Source organism: Lissotriton helveticus, chromosome 2_1, assembly GCF_964261635.1.
Source record: "Lissotriton helveticus chromosome 2_1, aLisHel1.1, whole genome shotgun sequence".
Taxonomy (NCBI): Eukaryota; Metazoa; Chordata; class Amphibia; order Caudata; family Salamandridae; genus Lissotriton; species Lissotriton helveticus.
The window spans coordinates 61,889,892-61,911,780 of NC_136059.1; positions in this window are offsets into that span (position 1 = coordinate 61,889,892).

The window sequence follows — 21,889 nt, forward strand, 5'->3', positions numbered from 1 at the left end:
TTCAAAAACTAAATTATATGTTGGGTTATTAGGTGGCGCTAAAAATAGCACTTGCGTTTATTGGGAAACTTTTGTAGCTACATGGAAGTACTGATGCAGAGCCTTAGGTTGTTGAAAACGACTCTGTTTCCCTTATCTGTGAAATGTACCCCATCACTACTGTAGATGTCATCCATATCGAAACGCAGATTGTTGTTGTATAAGGATCCCATACTATGGTCTTTGAGGTAAGCAGAAACAGCTTTATTGACATTTTTTCTAGCTTTCTCGATCTGTGGACAAAATTGATTAGACCACTTTCATTTCTGTCTTTGGCATATGTTAGTGTATACAAAGGCAGTTTGGGGGAAAAGCAACATAAATTCTGCAAAAGTGTCCTTCGTAAGCATTTCAAGACTTACTCCAGTCAATGTGCCTAGGTCATTGCCACCACAGTGCATATTCATGAGGTCAGGGGGTTGGAGATGTAAGAAGGTTTTAACCAAAGGCTTCAATTGGTGCTCCTTTAATCCTCTTTGTCCAATCCATTTAATGTCCACATTTTGCAAAGCTAGATCTTTGTCAATACCTCTGTGTTCAGTATACCTTTTGCACCAGAAAACATAGCTTTGTCCCACAATCCACACTCTGAGCATCTTGAAGGGAAGTCTGGATGCACTGAAAAGATGTGTGTAGTCAAAGTAGGCTTTTTATAGAATGAGAGATGTCTAAAATGGTGGACAAGATACAGTTTTATAAAAAGAAGAGACATGATTGACTGTTTAAGGACATTATATAGTCAAAAAGAGGGTGCATGTTTCTGTTTTTAAAAAGCATGTTTCTTATTGCCTTGTACAAATGCTTGAAAGGTACATTACATGGGACAAGCTCATATTTTGGAAAGTCAAGCACACTTGCTGTTTGTATTTGCAACATTGTGTGCTGAACTTGTGATTTATTGAGTGTTCCATGAACTGTTACCATAGAAACAGGCATTAAGGAGAATGGGGGTAGGTTAAAAAGTTAACTGTCTCATTAAAATGAGAATTTGTTATAAATATTAAAGTAATATGTTATTACAGTAAGATTTCCCAAGTCTCTGCTTACTTTAGAAGTAGTGTATTATTAAAAAAAGTGGTAACATTATTTGTAATATATTTTTGAACTCTCGTTTGGATTTGCGGTGCCATCGCTTATGGTACACGTTGCCTGCCCGAGTCAAGAAAATACTAGAAGCATTTTCAGGTCAGTTGGCAAGGGTTGATATGCGTAATCAATAGAAATGTGTTTTAGAATTTGAAATAGTCTGGGGAGCAATGTGATTTCATCTTTACATCTATAGTTTTAGAGAAAAAGAGTTAAAGTTTGCCAATGTTGGTTTTGATAAGAGCTGTGCATTTTATTGATTGTATGCATAAGACAATCTGGTATGAGATTCTGATACTTCATAATTTACAAATCAATTTGAAAGGTGAGTTCTCAATTTGTGAGGTGTACTTTGTAGTGCATTTGTTTCTAAAGATGAAATCTTAATCATGAAATTTGTAGTTTGAGATATATTTTGTAATAAAGAAATGTTTATTTCTGTTTTTTGTAATGTTTAAATGTTCTTTAATAAAAATTCTATATAGTATTAGAACATTGGAATCTTGGGAGCTCCATTGTGTACAATGGAGCGTTCCATGCTTCTACGGGCCGGTAAAGGACTGCAGAGCAACATTACAATGTTTTTCAAAGGCCTTTCAGAGCTCTCCCCTCGAGCGACGAGAAGCCTTTGTTTTATTTGGTAGAACATTCTGCCCTTTAATGGCAGAATGTTCTAATAGCCTTATAGCTCTTCGTAATAGGGATATACCGGCTATTTAAGTCCCGTGCCTTGTTAAAGTCCCTCTCCTTCGGCTCGGTTCTTTAACGCAGAAGCAGGCCTTACATAAATGGTATAGCCCACTACGGCGTGCTACAAGGCTATATTATGTGTGTTTTGGAATAGGGATTGTTGAATAAGGCAGTTTGTTTCAGTGTTCAGGTATGTACATAAGAAGTATACCGCGTAATTTTAGATGTTGATTTGAAATTGGCAATGCATAGTTTTTATAAGTCTCTAAAGAGGTAAAGTTGAAATAAGCCACATATGTTTTGCTGCTTGGTTTAAAATTGATGTTTGTTCTGTGGATTTATGAGGTGTAGATAGTGTTGTGGTAGAGAGACATCTATTTATGTTTTTAAGTAATATGGTGAGACTTACAACAGACAAATGTGAATGGTTCATGCGTTGTATTTGGCTAGGTGTAATATTAAAAGTAGTTATACAAAGGTGAAGTAGCAGCAGAAATTCATGCATTACCTAAATCCCATAGGCACTGTCCTTGCAGAGCAGGCATTGCCCTGTCAGTATTCATACACTCCTTCAATCACCCATCCAGCACCATACACTTATCTATCAGTGCGCTAATACCTAAACACTTATAAATTCACCATGCGCTCTCTCTGCAGCACTGTAATCATTTGAGTTACTGTCATGTACATAAGGAATGGCCTAGCCACTAACACAAACACCTCTACAATGGTTCTATGGGCCGGTAAAGACCCGCAGACCAACATTCCAATGTTTTTCCAAGGCCTTTCGGATCTGGAGTGGATATTAATCTCCTCGAGCTTCGAGAAACCTTTGTTTTATTTGTTAGAACATTCTGCCCTCCAGTGACAAAATGTTCTAATAGCCTTACAGCTCTACGTAGCAGGGCTATACCGGCTATTATAGCCCCGTTAATTGATAAAGTTCCTCGCATTCGGCTTGGGCCTTTAACGCAGAACCAGGCCTTAAATAACCAGTATATAAGGCTATACTATGTGCGTTTTGGAATAGGGATGGTTGATTTTGGCAGTTTGTTTCAGTGTGTGGATATGTACATTAGTAGTATACCGCATAATTTTAGGGGTTGATTTGAAATTGGTAAAGCATATATAGAGTTAAGGTATTTGTTTTTATATGTCTCTAAAGAGGTACAGTTGAAATATGCCACATATTTTTTTGCTGCTTTGTTGAAAATTTAAGTTTGTTCTGTGGATTTATGAAGTGTAGATAGTTTTGTGGTAGAGAGACATCTATTTATATTTTTGAGTAACATGTTGAGACTTATAGCAGACAAATGTGAATGGTTCCTGCTTTGTATTTGGTTGGACGTGATATCAAAAGTAGTTGTAAAAAGGTAAAATAGCAACAGAGATTCATACATTCCTTAAATCCCATAAGCACTGTCCTTGCAGAGCAGGCATTGCCCTGTCAGTACTCATACACTCCTCCAATCACTAGAAGGCTGTGTGCCTTTCACACAGACAACCTGTTGGTTTTTGCCTGAATAGTGAGCAGCAGGACGTGCTGCAATTGGAGTTGCTTTATTGAATTGTGAGGGAAACACAATTCAAGAGCTGTGTATCTTTCACACATATGAACTGTTAGTTTGAACACTAAAGAAGGTGAACAACTGAGATGTTGTGCTGCTATTGAAGCAGTTATTTTCTGAGCTACAGACTGAACTTTACAATCTATATTAGATTGGCTGCTTTAAGCAGTAGTGTTTCCAGATTAATCATTCAACAAGCATCCAAACATTTGCTAGAGCTCTTTTATGCTTCTGAGTTACTCCCTTTACATGAATTTAAGTGATGCAGTCTTTACTTGCTCTACAGTGATTGTCATATCTTTTGCAATGTTTTTTAGTCATGTGATGTAGTTTTTCAAAATGGTTAGTCATGATCTGCTTTAAATCAATGTTTTCTGTGTAGCCACTTCAGCACGAGAGTTGCACAGCTGTGTTTTTGATTTTAAAATGTGTTTTTTCCCTTGTAGATATGCTTTTAGTTATGGCTTGCAGTTTTGTGTCTTTCTCTGCAGAAATTGAGTTTTAAATGGTTTTGCTCTCAATTGAGAAATTACATTATTGTATCTTTCAGTGGAGACTTGCTTTGACATATGCTTTTGTGGTTTTATTGAGTTTTTCAACCATAGCTGTGTTTTTAGTTGTGAAATGCAGTTTGTATGTCTTTAGTGATGTGATTCAGTTTTTGATATATGTGAATCGTGATGGTCAAAGGTCATGGGGTGGAATGTAATAAATGAGCCACTCTTGTGATTTTGGCACCCTATGATGACCCTTGCTGCCACCATTTTAATTGATTTTAGTGTGTTCCTTAATGTAGGATGGTCCTGCATTTGCCTATTTATCCTCTGTTCTGTAATCTTGCTGTCTTTCAGTGGGAGGTGTTACTGAGTGGAACAGTCTTGCCAAGAGCACAGCGTGTGGGATGTGCAATTAAAGGCGTGCAGTTGTGATTGTATTGTGCATTGGTGAGAATTATGATTTCTTACTATTGGCTTTGACCATTCTGTTTTCTGACTTTACCTTGCTTAATGGCAGGGCTTGCCTATTGGCTTTCGCATAATCTTATGCCATCTTGCATTAGTGGCCTATGCTTAAGCGACTCCATCTTCTGAGCCTTTCTAGGTGAGAAGTAATATTTTGCTTTCATTTGTTTACTGCACTCTGTGAGCTAGTAGAAAGCGGTTCTTATCAGAGGAATGTGCATGGTCCGTCTCGAAGCCATAGGCAAAGGCCTGATCAACCGATGCCGTGGCCTTGCGCAGACTGGTACGGACTCTCGTGAGAACAAGGGGGCATGGCTTGCTAGAAGCTTCATTAGGTTTGGATTTGTATTAAAAGGGGGAGCCTCCACTGGTCTGGTGGAAGTGGAAGTTTGGAAGTTTGGTGGATTCTGAGTGAGGGCAGCCGTGTCTATCTCGGATTGAACCCTGATTGCTGAGCTCTGATCCCCAGCTGTGTGAAGACTTCCCCAGGCCAGAAGTGGGCAGTGTATGCATCAGGTGATGTATTGAGTTTTCTGTGATCGTTTGAGGTGTATTTTTGTGGTGTGGGAGGTGAACATCCAGAGTGATCCTCTACTCTGTGTATATATCTTTCTGATCTCTTACAGGACGTCCAGTGTATGTTATCTTACTTTAATTATTGCTTGTTTATTAATCAGTATTATAGTTTGCTCAGTTATTGATTCATGCCTTTAGATTATAAGTTCACTACATATATTTGAATCTAATGCATTTGGTATCTGAGACAGCCGTTGTTTAGAGAGTATTATGTAATAAACCCCAAGCCTTATTCTAAAAGTGATAGTCTTTGCATTTTGTTAAATAAAACTCCTTTTCCAAAGGTCCTGTTTGTTTTGTGTTGCAGTCTTGTTGTGCCAGGGGTGGTAAGACATGCTTAAAACTGTATATTATTCAAAGGTGTAATGATATATTTACCTTCCAGGTGGGAGTGCAGTGTTTGGGTGTGGCTTATTGGTGAGACTTATTGGTGAGAAGCCACATTCAAAACATGGATCAAGGATGCACCCAAATTTGGAACTGATTCAGATGAGACTGTTTTATCTCTTTTTGAAGACTATGTTAACTGTTCGATTTCAAAAACATGAGGAGAAAATACTTTAAGACAGCAGGTTTTACGGTTTCAAATGGAAATATAAGTCAAAGGATAAATTTTACGCAAAATGTCAATTTGGCTTTCCACGTCCAGTAATTTCCAAAGGCAGAGTGAACAGTTTTATGTCAGCAGTGAGGCATACTATCACTTGAAAATCACCAAAAAATACTTATAATATAAAAAGAACAGAAGAATCGAATTACATTAATGATTACAATCCGGTGATTTTGAAGATGTGGAATGCAAATATGGACATACAATATGTTGCAGATAACTCAATTGTTGTTGCTCGCTATGTCACGTCATATATTACTAAATCTGAGAAGACAGAATTGAAAGAAATGTTGAAGGGAAATTTCACAGGAGAAGACAATTAGCAAAAAATTGTACAGCTTCAGCTTGAAGATGCTTTCACATCGAGAAATTGTATTGTACAAATGTTCAGAATGAATGACATCTGCAAGTTTATATTCAAAGTCAAGAGAAATCATCTGGATAAGTCTTGCTGTGACACAAAATCGTGTTTTGAAATCTGTACAAGAAATTGAATACTTGGCACTGAATGAACCGGAACGTACAGATATTCTAAAAACAAATATGTTGGATATGTACTCTCCAAATAAAAGTCCTCACCTGGAAAATATATGTCTATATGAAATACTGCAACATTATAGTTTAAAAAAATGCGACAGAAAACATTAATGAAGGAAAATACGCTGTAATTGTATCTGAAGGATGTCTGGAAAAACATGCCATGGGAAATCTGATTAATCAAAGGAAACTAAGTTGCAATATTCCAGATAAAAGTAAGTTTTTCCATTTAGCTCTTTTGTAACTCTTCAAACCTTGGCGGACTGAAATGGAATTACTTGAAGATTGTGACTGCTATGAAGATTCTTTCATTGCATGTAAAGATAGCATTGAATGTAAGGGTGGGCGTAGTTCGCGAAGTAGCGCTACGCGAAGCTACGCGAAGTGCACTTCGCTCTACGCGAACTTCACGTAGCACTACGCGAGCTGCATAGTAGCATGTTCGCACTGTGCAAGATGCGTTTTCAATGATTGCACAGTGCGGACAAGCATCCGGCACTGTGCAAGCATTGAAAACGGCATCTTGCACAGTGTGAGCTGTAGTTTTCTGCTGCTCGAGTAGATTATTACTCGAGTGGCAGCTTTCTCAACGCGAACAGGTAGTTTCTCATTGAGAGCGGTCGCGAGCATGCGCAACCACTCACAATGAGAAACCTGACCTCCTCGCGTTGAGAATCTCGCCGGGATGCCATTTTGCTTGCTCGCGGTCGCGAACATGACGTTCAGGACCGCGAACAAGCAAAAAATGACGGCTGCACTACGCTACGCTGCACTACGCATGTTCGCACTGTGCTACGTGCAGCTCGTGTAGTGCGAAGTTGCGAAAACTTCGCAAACTCCGCGAGTGTAGCGTAGTGCTTCGCCCAGGGTTAATTGAATGTCCAATTCTTCCAATTTATCTCCAAATGTTAAATGAAGAGATTAATCAAGAAAGAACTATTGCAATTGAAATAGCTAGAGATAGTTCTTAAGATAGTCAGAGTTCTGCTCCACAAAGTCAAGATCCACTAGGAGAAACCATACTTGAAAATGAAGAAGTAATAGCAAGGAGTGAAGTAGAAAGGGTGATGCAGCAAGCACTACAGGAGAATATTGATTTGGAAAATATAGAGGAAAGTTTGAATACTGAACAGAAAGAAATGTATCACTAAGTTACACAACAGATAAAACATGTATTACTGCATGAAAAGAATGATTGCAAATGTACATCATTTAGACCTATTCTGATGTACATCAGTGGACAAGCTGGAAGGGGTAATAGTTTTTTGATTAAATGTTTGTCAAGTTATCTACATAAAACAATGGATTTACATTTGTCTTGTGCTGTAACTGCTCCAACTGGGTTAGCAGCACACAACATTAAAGGCATTACATTACATTATCTATGTTACAAGTAGAAGATGAAAATAAGTTGGAATATCACAAGCTACCTGGAGAAGCTTGTTTCGAAGTTTCAAGAGTACTGAACAAAATTAAACTTCTGGTAATTACTGAAGTGAGCATGGGCTCAAACTTAATGCTTGTGTTTGTTCATTTGCGGATGCAACAGATTTTAAAAACAAATTAAGATGTTTTATTTGGAGGAAAACATGTAATTGTATTTGGTTATTGTTGGAACTGGGGTCACCAGCTCCCCGAGGGTAGCACGAGTGGGTAGGCATCCGAAAGCTTATGTGTAAAGCGACCATACAGCACACGCAACCACTGAGACGGAAAACTGGGCACGCAATGAGTGACGCCACTCCAGTGAGTATGTATAAAAATTAAATAACTTTTATATATAGAGGAGAGTCAGGGTATTCAAGAATTCACAGTATTATTACCTTATTAGCCTTCCTTTCAAATACATGTATTTCAACACTTGGCAATAAATACTAGGTGAATAAATATTAAATATAAGATAAATACTGAATATTAGATATTATCAAGTGTAGATAACCACAGGCCTGACCGTCCTTGCTTCTTGTCAGCACCTGTATGGAATTCATCACAAAAGGCAACTAAATGACATTACATCATGTTAGATCTGTAGGAATATTACCCACTTCTCACCAAGCAAGGGTGAACATTTCCTTAAACCATTTCAGGAAAAATAACCAGGCACTTAGCCAAGAGTAAGCGGCTCATTTGACAAGAACCAACATTTCGGTGGTACATTTCAGTGTTCCAATCAGGAAAGAAATAACGTTCCACTATACAGCAGTAAACATGTGAATAGGTAACTGTAGGCTTCCAGTAAATGCAGCACTAAGTGGGAGAAAACATTTCATTAAGAATAAACATCCCCTTGTGCAGGTATAACCCACTCCTTAATCAGGAATAACCATTTTAGGAATCACTCCTAGTATGAATAAGCGTTTCCTAGATTAGGGCTACACACTTCATAAGCTACAATACATTTCTGTAGGCCAGAAAGAACATTCTCATTGAGCAGATGTAGAACTTCCTATGAAGCCAGTGTAAAACATTTCATTAGGCCAGAATTACCTATCTCATCAAGTAAGAACAAACATTTCCTTCAATCAGGGTAGCCTTTCTCTGAGCAGAAGTAAACATTTAATAATAGATCAACCATTTCATGACTCAGACCTGCACATTTAATTGGGCCTATGCAGAGCATTCCCTCAAATAAGGCAGTAATAAATAGGCTTATTGTAATATGCGCATTTCCTTAAGGCAATTCCAAAGTTACTACAGCCTTAACTCCTTATGCATTTCATTAGGAGCACAAACACTGCATTTCTCAGCAATAACATTTCCAAAAACGCAGGAATAAACAGTGCATCGAATGAGGGTAAACCATTCAATTGGCAGAAGCAACCATTTCCTAAATCAGGAATAAACAGGTCATTAGAACCCAGGCCCCATTAGCAATTTTGCGCAGCAAGCTCCTCGAATCGGCAGGGCCTGTAATAAGGTTTTCCTAGCTCCTGCAGCCTAAAGATAACAGCCCCTTATGTCGGACTAAACATTTAATTTACCCAGAATAACATTCTCCTCAAGCAGGGATCAACCTTCCATTAATTATATCTAAAACCCTGTGCCTAAGAACCAGTTAGACAATGGCACATGAGCAGGAATTCTCAGGTTGGAACAAAACCTTTCATTAGACAGGCACAATTAACCAATTCCTTGCTCTGCAGTTCTTGACGCAGGGATAAAACATTTCAGTATTCAAGAGTATCCCTGTTGGTAGGTAGAAGTTAGAACACTGGGGCAGGAGTATAAAACATTCCATTAGGTAAGTACCCCATAAAAAGGCTCAACATTTCATGAGAGAATAAACGCTGCATTACTCAGCCATAAACATGCATAGGGCTACACTAACTGGCATGCAACTGTACCCCAGGCAGGGGTTAACTTTTATTAGCTGAGGCCCCCACGGTGTCTTTTGGGGGGGCCCTGGCCCAGTTCCAGTACTTGAAGGGGCCAATGGGGCTATTCCCCAGTTCAGGGAGCCTTCTGACACAGCGCCAGGCAGCAAATTTAGGTCCTGGGCACACCGCACCTCGCTGATGCAGCGCTTGAAGTTAATGACAGATGCTGGAGCCCTCCTAGCCTGGAAATATAGAGAAGAAAGAACTAGGAACTGCATTAAAGCCTTACTACAAAGAGAGACAGGAGACCTGATAGAAGCAGACGCCGAGATCAGGGATGAAGCAAGGAGCTTCATGAGAAGCCTCTATACGGAAGACAAAGACCCTAAGCTGGATGAGATAGAAACCTGGTTGCTCTTGAAAAATCTACCTCAAATTTCAGAACTGGATAAAACATATCTGGAAAGTGAGATAACAGAAGGTGAAATATTAAACCAACTAAAGAAAATGAAGCGGGGGAAAGCTGCAGGCTCAGATGGGCTGCCGGTCGAGATTTATATGGACTACATAGATCAGCTATTACCCACACTTAGCATACTCTTTAATCTTTTACTAACTCACGGCCACTCTATCCCCCCTTCATGGGCTGAAGCCACAATAACGCTCATAGTAAAACCTAATAAAGACCCCAAGAAAATAGATTCGTACAGACCAATTTCCCTTTTAAATACGGATATGAAACTATATTCCGGGATCCTAGCAACTAGACTTGCGAAGACAATAACATCTATAATTCATACTGATCAAAGAGGTTTTATCCCAGGGAGACAGCTAAACGAATTAACGTTCCAAGTGATAGGGGCCATAGATTATGCTAACGATAAAAATCTCCCGCTTGCCTTGGTTGCGATAGACGCGGCCAAGGCCTTCGATCAGGTCAACTGGAAGTATCTATGGACTACAATGATGGCATTCGGGTTCCCCCTAACATTCATTAAGGGTGTCAAATCATTGTATCATAATCCAATGGCAAAAGTCTTGGTAAATGGAGTATTATCCGATTGGTTCGACATATCTCGGGGTACCAGACAGGGTTGTCCCTTATCCCCTCTTTTGTGTTTTCATGTTTATATGGAGCCTTTTGTTTGTGGTATTAGAGATGACAATATAATTCAACCTTTTAAGCTGGGTAATATGATGTTAAAAACTGCCCTGTATGCGGATGACCTCCTCCTATATACTTCTAACCATTCTGTAGCTATACCCAGGCTATTTTACTTATCAGAAGAATTTGGTAAATTATCAGGCTATCAGATTAATAAGGAGAAAACAGAGATAATGGGGTGGAATAATAACATCCCTATACAGGGTGCGAAACAAAAAATGCGATACTTGGGAATTTACTTAACTCATGAATTAAAGAACATACCACTAATTAGTTGGCAGACAGTAGTTAAAGACATTAATAAAACCTTGACAAGACGGGGGAATCTGCCACTAAACATCTATGGTCGGGTTAATCTCATCAAAATGACTATTCTTCCCAAATTGACTTTTTTTTATAAGTCCATCCCTTTATCATTTTCTTTGAAAGACATTAATAATCTCCAGGGTAAGATCGGATCATTTATATGGGCCTGTAAATCTTCTAGGATAGCCTTGAAAAAACTGAGGAGGGGTCTAAAAATCGGAGGTTTAGCCCTCCCAGATCTATTATCATACTGTCATGCCTTTCATTTCAAAAACTTTAGGCTACTTGCAAACACGTTAGATGCATCTTCACAGGGCCGTTTGTTCCAGGCTTTACTTTATGATTTACCCTATGGCCATGACTACTTTTTATTCAAGTTTGGAGACAAGAATTTTTTTTTAAAAATTCGCCTTAAGATACTTCAGACCGCACTTAAAAACTGGGGGTTTATTCGGAAGGTTTTTAATATTCCTTATTATCAAACGCACACTCCAATATGGGATTCCCCGGGAACACCTCTATGTCTCCAAGATCGGCTTTCACAACCTTTGAGAATAGCTGGAATACAGAAGTGGGGAGACTTATGGGTAGACTCGGGCCTAATGGACTGGAACTCCTTAACACAACTTACAAATGGACAGCTGACCAGGTTTAAATTTTATCAATTATCTGCCTGGTGGTCAAGTCATAATTTACAGCGGGAAAAAGATCCAGGACTCCTGGACGCAATTCGCAGGGGAGGGAGATGGATTAGAGAAGTATCTTTTTGGTACAAGCTGTTAATTGAGGATGAAGAGAATAAACTACATTTGGAATTGACAAACTTATGGGAAAATAGAATAGCGGAACTCCCCGAAGAATGTAGTAAAATATGGTCAGACTCTTTCACTCTATCTCACAGGCTAATCAAGCCAGCTAATTTAAGGCGTAATCACTTATTTACAGCTTATAGAGTCTACTGGACCCCGGCCAAAAAACATAAGATAACGCAAAATAATTATTATTGCCCCCGCTGTAATCATGACGCAGCAGATGATGTTCATATTTTTTGGGAGTGCCCGGTAATTCAGGATTACTGGAGAGCGATAGTTGGTTTCCTAGGCGAGGTGTTAATAACAACTATTTTATGCTCACCTAGACTTGTATTCTTTGGTTTACCTAAAGATTATAATATTAACAACTTGGATACACAGTTTATCTTTTATGTAATAGTTATCGCTAGGAGACAAATCTGCAAAGAGTGGAAATCATCTGCTCCTCCCAGATTTGCAGAATGTTTAAAACATATAATGGAAGTATGTAAGATGGACATGGTTGGTCGTAATGGGAATACTGAGAATGTCTGGTCTAAACTGGAGGTCTGGTCCAATAAGTAAATGTTCCGATGATTATGCCAGAGGTTGTGTCGGTCCTGTCCTCCCCTGGCTTAAAGTATTCCATCATAGGCTAAGGGGAGTTGGATAAGGAAAACAACCTACCTCTGGGACATCCCTGTCTGCTATGATACTGTCTCCAGGGCGGACTCGGAAATGTCAGTATAAGAGGCGACAGCGAGACTCATCTAGAGCATATAAAATCTGGTGGCATATATGAGGAAATAAAAAAAATATAAAAAAAAAAAAAAGATGCTGGATGTACAGCGCTTCACAGTACCTCAAGGGTCCCCAGGCAGCAGCCGAGCTCTCAGGTTCACAACGCTTCGCAGTAACAGCGCTGGTAATGGCTTTCCGGTGTCAGTTGTAGGGGCATCACAGCGCTCTTCAAAGGGGCCTAGCGCCAGGGGTTTCACGGCGCTGGGCTCAGTCAGCAGGTCACGAATGGCAGTGCTTCTCTGGGGGCGACAGCGCTTGAAGGCACAACAGCCGTCTCAGGCAGAGTCAGCGCTCATCAGGGTAAAATCGCTTCAGGCAGGAATAGCGCCCAGGAGCTTTGTGGCGCTTTAAGAGTATAGCGCTTCAGGGCCCAACAGTCTGCAGGACATAAGCGCTTCTCAAGGAGGCACAGCTCTTCAACAGGTGATCGGAGGGATAGCTCCTGGGACACAGCGCTCTGTCCAGTTTAGCACGCTGAAGTAAATTAGTCAGTTCAAATGATGCAGGACAGCACTTCAGGCAGTCATAGCGCTTCAGGGTTCTAGCGCTTCTACAGGCAGTTACAGTGCTTGAGCCTCAGGCAATTCAGTCAGGCTAACAGTTCAGGAGGCTAGCGCTACGCAGAGATAGCGCTTAGCATTCACTTCAGTGGGGCACTTTCCTCAGGACAGGTAGTGCAGGGTGCTAGCGCCAGGGAATAAGAGCGCTTAGCCAGCAGACAGTTTATATTAGTTGGAGTCAGATCAGCAGGTTCCACAGGACAGTTCACACAACAGTGGCAATCCAGAAAAAGGGATCCCAGGTGGCGTCAGGGAGCGCAGGGAGTGTTACAGCACCAATACCTGGTTGATTTCTCAAAAGTCCTGTGGTGATTTGGTTTCTTCTTGGCGCTTTATATTTCTTGCGCCCTTGTAAATTGCAGTCTCTGGGTTCCTTGAAAGGGGGGGGGATGTTGAAGTTGATGGTTGATATCAAGTCTCCTCCGCTAGTTCCCTTCAAGCAGACCTGGGGTTCCCCTTCCACCGGGCCAGGTCAGGGGGGCAAATTTAGGATCCCTCAACACTTGATAGTCAGCACCTAGGCTCTGTCTCTACCTGTGTCATAGGTCCCTGTCTAGGCCCCACTGCCTAAAGCTCCTGCGTAGGTTCACCCCCAGGTCTGTGCTCCCTCAGTCTGACAGGAAAGTTTCCCTCCCTTTCCTTATTTAGTCCCAGTTGACAGTTGGCAGTGGCAGTTGCTGCCACCTCACCTGTTCCAGAAGGTTCCAGGAGGTTCTAGGAGGTTCCACTATTATGGCTATGGACAGGCTGGCAGGCTAGTATGGATACATTGTTTGAGTGTTCTAGCCAGCTCCTGACTACTAGAATGCGCCCACAAAGACCACGCTGCAGTAGCAGGGGTCAGTGGCGGCCATGTTAGGGGAAGTAAGCACCTGCACCTTAACATTAGTTTGACATACACAGGGCTTTCTTCACTACACAAGGCCTATACCCTTTTGTTACAATAGGGGGCACCCTAAATTAAAGGAATAAAAAAACGAAAAATTCTGGGGAAAGGGCCAAGTCCTACAGTTATCTACTACAACTCTTACCTGTGAAAGGCCAACCTGGATTTAAAACTCTTCTTTATGAAGACACTAAAAAATCTTTGGGAAGTATTGGAAATTTGAATACTTGGACTTATTTTGAATATAAGGCACCTATTAAGAACATGGAACAAGCAAATGATGAAGATTATGGAAACATTCTTCAAAATATTAGAATTGGTGTCTTAACAAAGGATGGAAAAAGTGCTCTAGAAAGTCGGCTACTAAGAAACTTGTTTCCAAAAGAAAATATTGCACCTGAAACAATCTACCGAACAATTGCAGAAAATAAATCTATGCCAACAGTGAAGGAATGTTCTACATTCTGAAAATGGTAGCTATTAATACAATAGAACATGAAGGAGTAACTATTCTTTTGTCAGAGAAATTACAGTTAAAATTGGACTCTTTAATCAATAGTTAAGACTGATGGTTTGGGAAAGACCTTACATGTATCTGTAAACTGTTGCGTAATATTTCGGCGTAATTTAGATGTTGAGAAAGGTTTAGTAAATGGAGCAATAGGGAAAGTTTGTTGACTTTTTTAGTTATCCAGATAGAGATGGAATTGGATTTTTGAAGATTAAATTTGAGCAGATTGAAGAGGTGAAACAGATTGGATGTTATTCTGTTTGTTTCTTGCTTGTAAAAGATTTGTATGTTCCTAGAAAACAGTTTACTGTGTGTTCAGCAGCTGCAGTGACCATTCATAAATCTCAAGGTTCAAGTGTAAACAGTGCTTTGGTAAATATTGGAAGTTCTCTTTTTAAAGAGGGTATGGCATATGTTGTATTGTCTCGAGGAAGAACGTTATCCGGATTGTATTTGATTGATTTTGATGAGCAAAAACTTAGTGCAGATGTAAATTGTGTAAAAGAGTACAATATGTTAAGAAGACTCTATGCTCCTAGCTTAGGTGAATATCCTATTTATGAAAAATATTCAATACATCCAAAACTTAAATATGATAAACATTTTCGTGAGATTGCAAAGAAAAAAGAATTGAAAAGAATGATGTGTCTGGAAAGAAAATAGAAGTGAACATGGTTGCTAATATTTTTGGATATCAGTTCGAAAAATATTCAGGTATCAACTGCTGTGCTAATGTAATCATGATAATTGTCTTTTTTTAAAAAAAAAATCTACAGACTGCAATTATGGAAAATCAAGAGAAAAGATTTTCTAATTTGTTACATTATATTTTTGAAAAGTTGAAAACTGATTAAACGAAAGCTCGGAGTCGCTGCTAGAGGACGCGGATGTCTGCTGCCTGTCATCACGGGAAATTGAACACTCTTGTCAACAACGGAGTAGTTGGGGCTAATTACCAACAGGCGTGCTGAACTACACTCGGACTGCGAGTCCCAGGAGCCGCGGCGTTCTTGGAGCCACACCTGGGGCTCTTCCGGCTGACCACACCTCACGCCCCCTTGGTGCTACATTACGACTCGCGGCCCCCGCTTCGCGGGTGCCGCTTGGTGTCGCTGCTAGAGGATGCGGAGGTCTGCTGCCTGTCATCACAGGAAATTGAACACTCTTGTCAACAACGGCGTAGTTGGGGCTAATTACCAACGGGCGTGCTGAACTACACTCGGACTGCGAGTCCCAGGAGCCGCGGCGTTCTTGGAGCCGCACCTGGGGCTCTTCCGGCTGACCACGCCTCACGCCTCACGCCCCCTGGGTACCACGCCTCCTTACCACCAATAACAGAGGGGCATTGGACGCGCATCGCAGGACGCACGCGGGGCGAAGACCGGGCAAAGAGCGGGCCGTTTGAGGCCGTTCGAGGACGGCAGAGACCGGACCGGGCCCCCCCTCTTTGTGCCCACTCTCTTTGCCCGCGTAGTGGCATCAGGACTCACCCAGACCGCACACACAGCCGCTCCATAATAATGAGTAACATGGAGACCAGGAGTAAAACAAACTTGGCTGCGGCTGGACCCGTCACGGCTGGAACCGCCCAAGGTAAAATTGACAATTATTTCCTTAAGGCGGGATCTCTCTTGATCGATGATATTACTGTTCTAGAAAGACGCATTTCCCAGGAAATTGAGTGGGTTAGGAGGTCGTCCATGGGTATATTAGCGTTAGCCAAGACCCCTGAGGGAAGGTTGGACGCGACTGGATTACCGGCTGGGGCTTGTGGGGGCGACCAGCAAACCGCTAACTTGGATCTCCTCGAGGAAACCTTAAGCGACCTCGAAGACATGAGCCTACTGAACCTTCCATTGACTCAAACTGCACAACCCTCAAACCCTATTATGGAGGAAGCCCCCCACAATCCCTAAATGTATCCAGGGAGGAAGCCCCGCTGGTAATGCACACCCTTGATACAGCAGATTCATCAAGCAGAGCCAGGGGAGCAAGGGAAGGGGCCATACAAAAAAGGAAGATGAAGGGACCATGCAATAAAGAAAGGAAGGCCAAAATACCGAGATTAGGCACCACACAAGACAAGGGCAGCCCCGATAATACTAGAGTGGAGACCTCTATAGTAGATAGAACAGAACCCCTTCCACTAGTTAACGCTTCCACTGAACTTCCACCTTTCGCAACGGATGATACCTTGGAGGCAGTTGGAGAGGACATCACACTTGCTGATATAGGCAATTTGCTCAGGTCATTGCTCAGCCCCATAGAAGCTCGCCTGATTAGGATAGAAGCAAGGCTGACCAACGTTGAGAAATCTACCACTCAGTTTGTGGACAGTTGGAAAACCGAGAACAACCGCCCTACAGTAAGCGTAGATCCAAAGTCCAAGAAGGGTCTGGAGTCGCAGAATCTGACTAAGAATCTGATTAAGAAAAAGGGCATAGAAACCTCCAAATCCCCAAACCCAAATCCCAAGCAAAAACTCCCTACTCAGCAGGCGGCTAGCGCAAAAGCCAGTAATCCTCCCCCTTGCCCACAGCCATTAGCAGCACCCACTGAGGTAGCACATTCACAGTCAATAGCCACTTCACTACCTAAACTTCCACAAACTAATTCTCAAAACACCGATACTACATTACAGAAGACACAAAAAACTGTAACAGTAAATCTCCCACCAGAGGTGGCTGCATACACTGTAATTTTGGCTGGGGCACCGGAACTAAAACCAGCGACCATTGAAACAGGGACTCGCTAAGAAACAAGGTCATAAATTGGCTATCTACGTTTAGGCCGCTCCCTAGAGGCATAACCAGTGACATTCGAATGGTCAGAAGAGTCTCTTGGGTAGGGAAGAGGCCCAAAACAATTAGTGGTGACTGCATACTGGTCAGTTTTAAAGAACCAGGAACAGTCTCCTATATCTGCGGCTGCTTCCCGGATGATGAGGGGAATAACATCCAGCCGCTCCCCCTCTCATTCTTCTATCCATCAAATACCCACATAGCTAATGAACAGAGATGGGGATGCCCCCAGGATCTACCGGGAAATTGGGAGTACAATCAAGGGGGGAGGAGGGACCCATACCACCAAAGGCGAATGGCAACGGGACATGCCTTGATATACAACGAGGCTGAGGGCTGGGAAACTGTCACTAGGAGAGGGTTGGGAATGGGTGGACAAGAGCGAGGAGCACCATGGCCCCACAGATACTATCGGCCCCCATATCTTCCAACCTCCAACCGCTTTGATTGCCTTGAAATGGTGGATTGACACTACGAGTCGAAAGGAAGGGCACGCTCCAATCTTCGCGGGCAAGCCGCACCCAATATTACTGGGGGCGGCGGGGACAAGCTGGGTGCTATACCATGCAATACTAACCAAGGGGAAGAGCAGTTTGCCCGCACAAATCCAGGAGATCCACCAAAGAGAGCAGAAAGGGCACCAGAACCAGTGGATGACCACAGGGGACAAGGGCCCATATGGGGGACATACCCAAAAGATTATAACAACTTAACGATAAACCCAGGTACACTGGAGTGCAGCCAGCATGCCACCCAAAAAAGAGAGCATCATACGCTAAAGCTGCTGTCATGGAATGTAGCCGGATTGGCCAATAAAATAGACACCCAATCGTGGGCTGACCTAATTGACTCCAAAAGTGTATGTCTCTTTCAAGAGACTTGGGCAAGGGAGGCACACACTTACCGGGGCTTTGAGATCTTCACGATACTGGCAAAATGGGGAGGGAGGGGTCGTCCATCGGGAGGACTTGCAATTTGGGTGGCATCCCACTTGGGTTGTCTAGCCACACGCCAAGATGCGGATACAGAAGACATATTGGCTGTCCTCCCTGAATGGCCTACATCCCTCAAACTACTCATAATAAATGTCTATTCCAGACCACTCCCTTTATCCAGTGTCTCAAAAACTATAGAAGAACTGTCCTCTTTCCTGAAGGCCATTCCGGAAGGTACACCTTATGTAGTTGGGGGGATTTTAACTCGCATTTTGAGCCATTACCGGGCCTACTTGATGGACCCTCCCTGGAGGAGGATTCAAGTTGGCAGGTTCCTCCCTCAGAGACCCCCCCGAGAGCATGGACACCACTAGCCGTGCAGATAAACACACTTACCCTCACTCATGGCCTTAGGGCTTGCAATGGCCGCGTCAAATCTGACATCCCGGGTAAATGTACATACAACAAAACAGGGAGAGAATCAAGATTAGATTATCTCCTGGTACAGGTATTTGCTTGGAAACGGGTTATAGACTTTAGAGTCATACCCAGAGAAGACAGCGACCATAACGCCCTGGAATTGGAATATGTCATCCCTCGTATCTAGGACAGGGTACAGGACGAACAAAGGCCTAGGGTAGGATATCTCCTAGAAAATAACAAAAAGAGAATAAGATGGGAGAAGCTGTCCACTAGTGAGGATAAATTAGCTATCCTCTATGCAAGGATCACACCGATTCTAGCAGAGGCATTCGCGTTGGGGGGCGCCATTGAGTACTCAGGAAAATAGAGAGCACCTCCGGAGCATACATGAACAATTAATTAACACTTTAGAGATGGATCTGTTCAGTAGTGGACCCTCCAGGACCAGGGGAACTCACAAAGATACCTGGTTTAACACTTCATGCCGAAACGCCAAACGCGACCTTGTGCTTACAATTAAAGCGGGAGGATCGCGGGAGGTGATTCGGGCTAGAAGGCGGGCGTACAAGACACTTGTGGTAAACGCCAAGGTAGAGTGGGATCTCCAACATTGGGAGAACCTCTCCGAGCTATTAGCAATCAGGGACTCCCGCAAATTTTGGCGTGTAGTTAATCATGGTTCGGAAAATCTTCCATCGGCAATCGAACCAAACATTGCCCCGAGCGTGTGGCAAAACCCCTACCAGTCTCTATAAGCACCGGAGGCTGAACCGTTGGAATCCCCACCCCAAATTATGCAAAGTAACCAGGCACCGGAGCCTTTCACTGAAAAAGAGGTAAGGGTGGCGATTGTAGGGTTATCCTCTGGTAAGGCACCGGGGCTGGATGGGGTCCCGGGAGATTTATTTAAACAGGAACCAGGCATCTGGGCGCCCTACCTTCTGTTGATATTCAATGCAGTTCTTGAGGGGATGGAATTACCGGATACTTGGCTGGGGGCGGAGGTGGTCCCGATATTTAAAAAGAGATCTCCTCTGCTTCCAGCCAACTATCGACCAATAAGTCTCATTGATGTGTCGCAGAAGTTATTTGGCAGGCTAATACTTAATAGTCTACAGACCTGGCTGGATGAGACAGACACCCTTAGTCCACTTCAAGCAGGATTTAGAAGAGGAGTCTCTACAGTCGATCAAATATTTTGACTGAACATCATCTACTGGAAGACAGCACTGATCGAGGGTGGCACTCTGTACGCGGTCTTCGTGGACCTACGTGCCGCATTCGGTTTGGTCCCCAGGGCAAAACTGTGGGAGGTAATGGCCGAGCTGGGCGTCCCGGGAGATATCCTTGAAATCCTAATCAGACTCCACAAAGATAACTACGCACGAGTTAGATGCGGGAAAGGTGGCAAGCTGACCAATAGGTTCCCCGTTCGCAGAGGGGTGAGGCAGGGCTGTGTGCTAGCCCCGACCCTGTTTTGCCTCTTTGTGAACGGGGTGATAGAACATCTGAGGAGGATTACCAACATTGATGCACCAAAATTGAACGGCAGCAGGGTGCCCGCAATTATGTTTGCGGATGACACCCTGCTGCTGTCCAAATCACCTATGGGGCTACAGAGGGTCCTAGACGGCTTCCTGGGCTTTTGTAATGAAAGGGGCCTTGAAATCAACCCTACAAAGACAACATTCATGATTCTCAACCCCAAAGCCAACAATCGCCCAAATCCCCGCCTGGGCACAACGTATCTAGAAAGGGTGCACACAATAGAATATCTTGGGATAACCCTAAACCAGAACTTAACATGGTCGGCCCACATAACAAAAGCTAGCATGACACTAGCGCAGAGGGCGGGAGGCATCACGAGAATTGCTAGGAAATCCCCACTTCGCCCGCTGACACCTGCCATTCATATTTATAAAGCTCAGGCCCGGGGGGGAATCATCTATGGAAGCGAGCGGTGGGGTCACACCTCGACACACATTATTAAAACCATAGAAAACAAATTCATCAGACAGTTGGTTGCCCTCCCCCCAAGTACTCCACTTCTCCCATTAAGACTAGACCTGGCCCTGAGACCTATCACGGAAGAACTGGGCCTCAAACCCTTGACCTACTGGCGTTGCCTGTGGAGTAGCCAGGATCTTGCCAACTACACAGCAGAGCTCCAGGAATTTCTCATGTTACCTAATGCCACCAAAATTCCTTGGCTAAAGTACATAAGGAGAATGTGTGTGACTCTCGGAGTGCCTGACTTATGGACGGATCCGGAAAGTGCGTGCACAAGGATTTCCAGAAAAGCATTGTCCACTTTGCTCTACAACTACATGCTCCAAAAAACACTGGATACCACTCGGGAAGGATCCTTAACTGATCTCTTCATTAAAATCAAAGACTCATATAGTCATGAATGTGTTTTGGATGGCATGACAGCAGTGTTCACAAGGAAGATCTTCCTGCAGTGGAGGTATGGATCTCTCCCCTTAACCACTTGGCTGCTAAGGTACTCCCTCTTCTTCCCATTGACTTTCCATTGAAATCAATGGAAAGTCCATGACGAGTTACCCTTGTCATTAGCGCTGAAGGGGTTAAGGTCCTTTACAAAGGCTTGGACAGGTGGATCAGAGACAGGGGCATGCCCGGCCTGTGCATACAAATCGGAGAGCGACTTGCATGTGGTTCTGTTCTGTGGAGCCTATACTAGAATTAGGAGACATTGGCTGGTTCCTCATTTAAAAAACTTGGGCTTCAGAACATACGCCCCGGCTTATGGAGTCCTAAAGTCGGATCTATCTTCGCCAACAGTGTTTGCTATGGCAAAATGTTTGACTGCAATGTGGCGGGCACGTGCACGAATAATTAAGGACACTACAACACTCTGAACACCTATTCCACCTCCCTCGTATTTGGCATAGCCACTTTTTAGAACTGTACTTCATATAGTATATTTTGTATACTGTTCTTATCGTGTTTTACATGCATTTTAACGACCATTTTATCTTGTGTATATCTTTTATGATCTTTCATGTTCGAAATAAAGATTTGAAATTAAATTGAAATTGAAATTGAAATTGTGTAAAAGAGTACAATATATTAAGAAGACTCTATGCTCCTAGCTTATGTGAATATCCTATTTATAAAAAAAATTCAATACATCCAAAACTCAAATATGATAAACATTTTTGTGAGATTGCCAAGAAAAAAGAATTGAAAAGAATGATGAGTCTGGAAAGAAAATAGAAGTGAACATGGTTGCTAATATTGTTGGATATCAGTTCGAAAAATATTCAGGTATCAACTGCTGTGCTAATGTAATCATGAACAT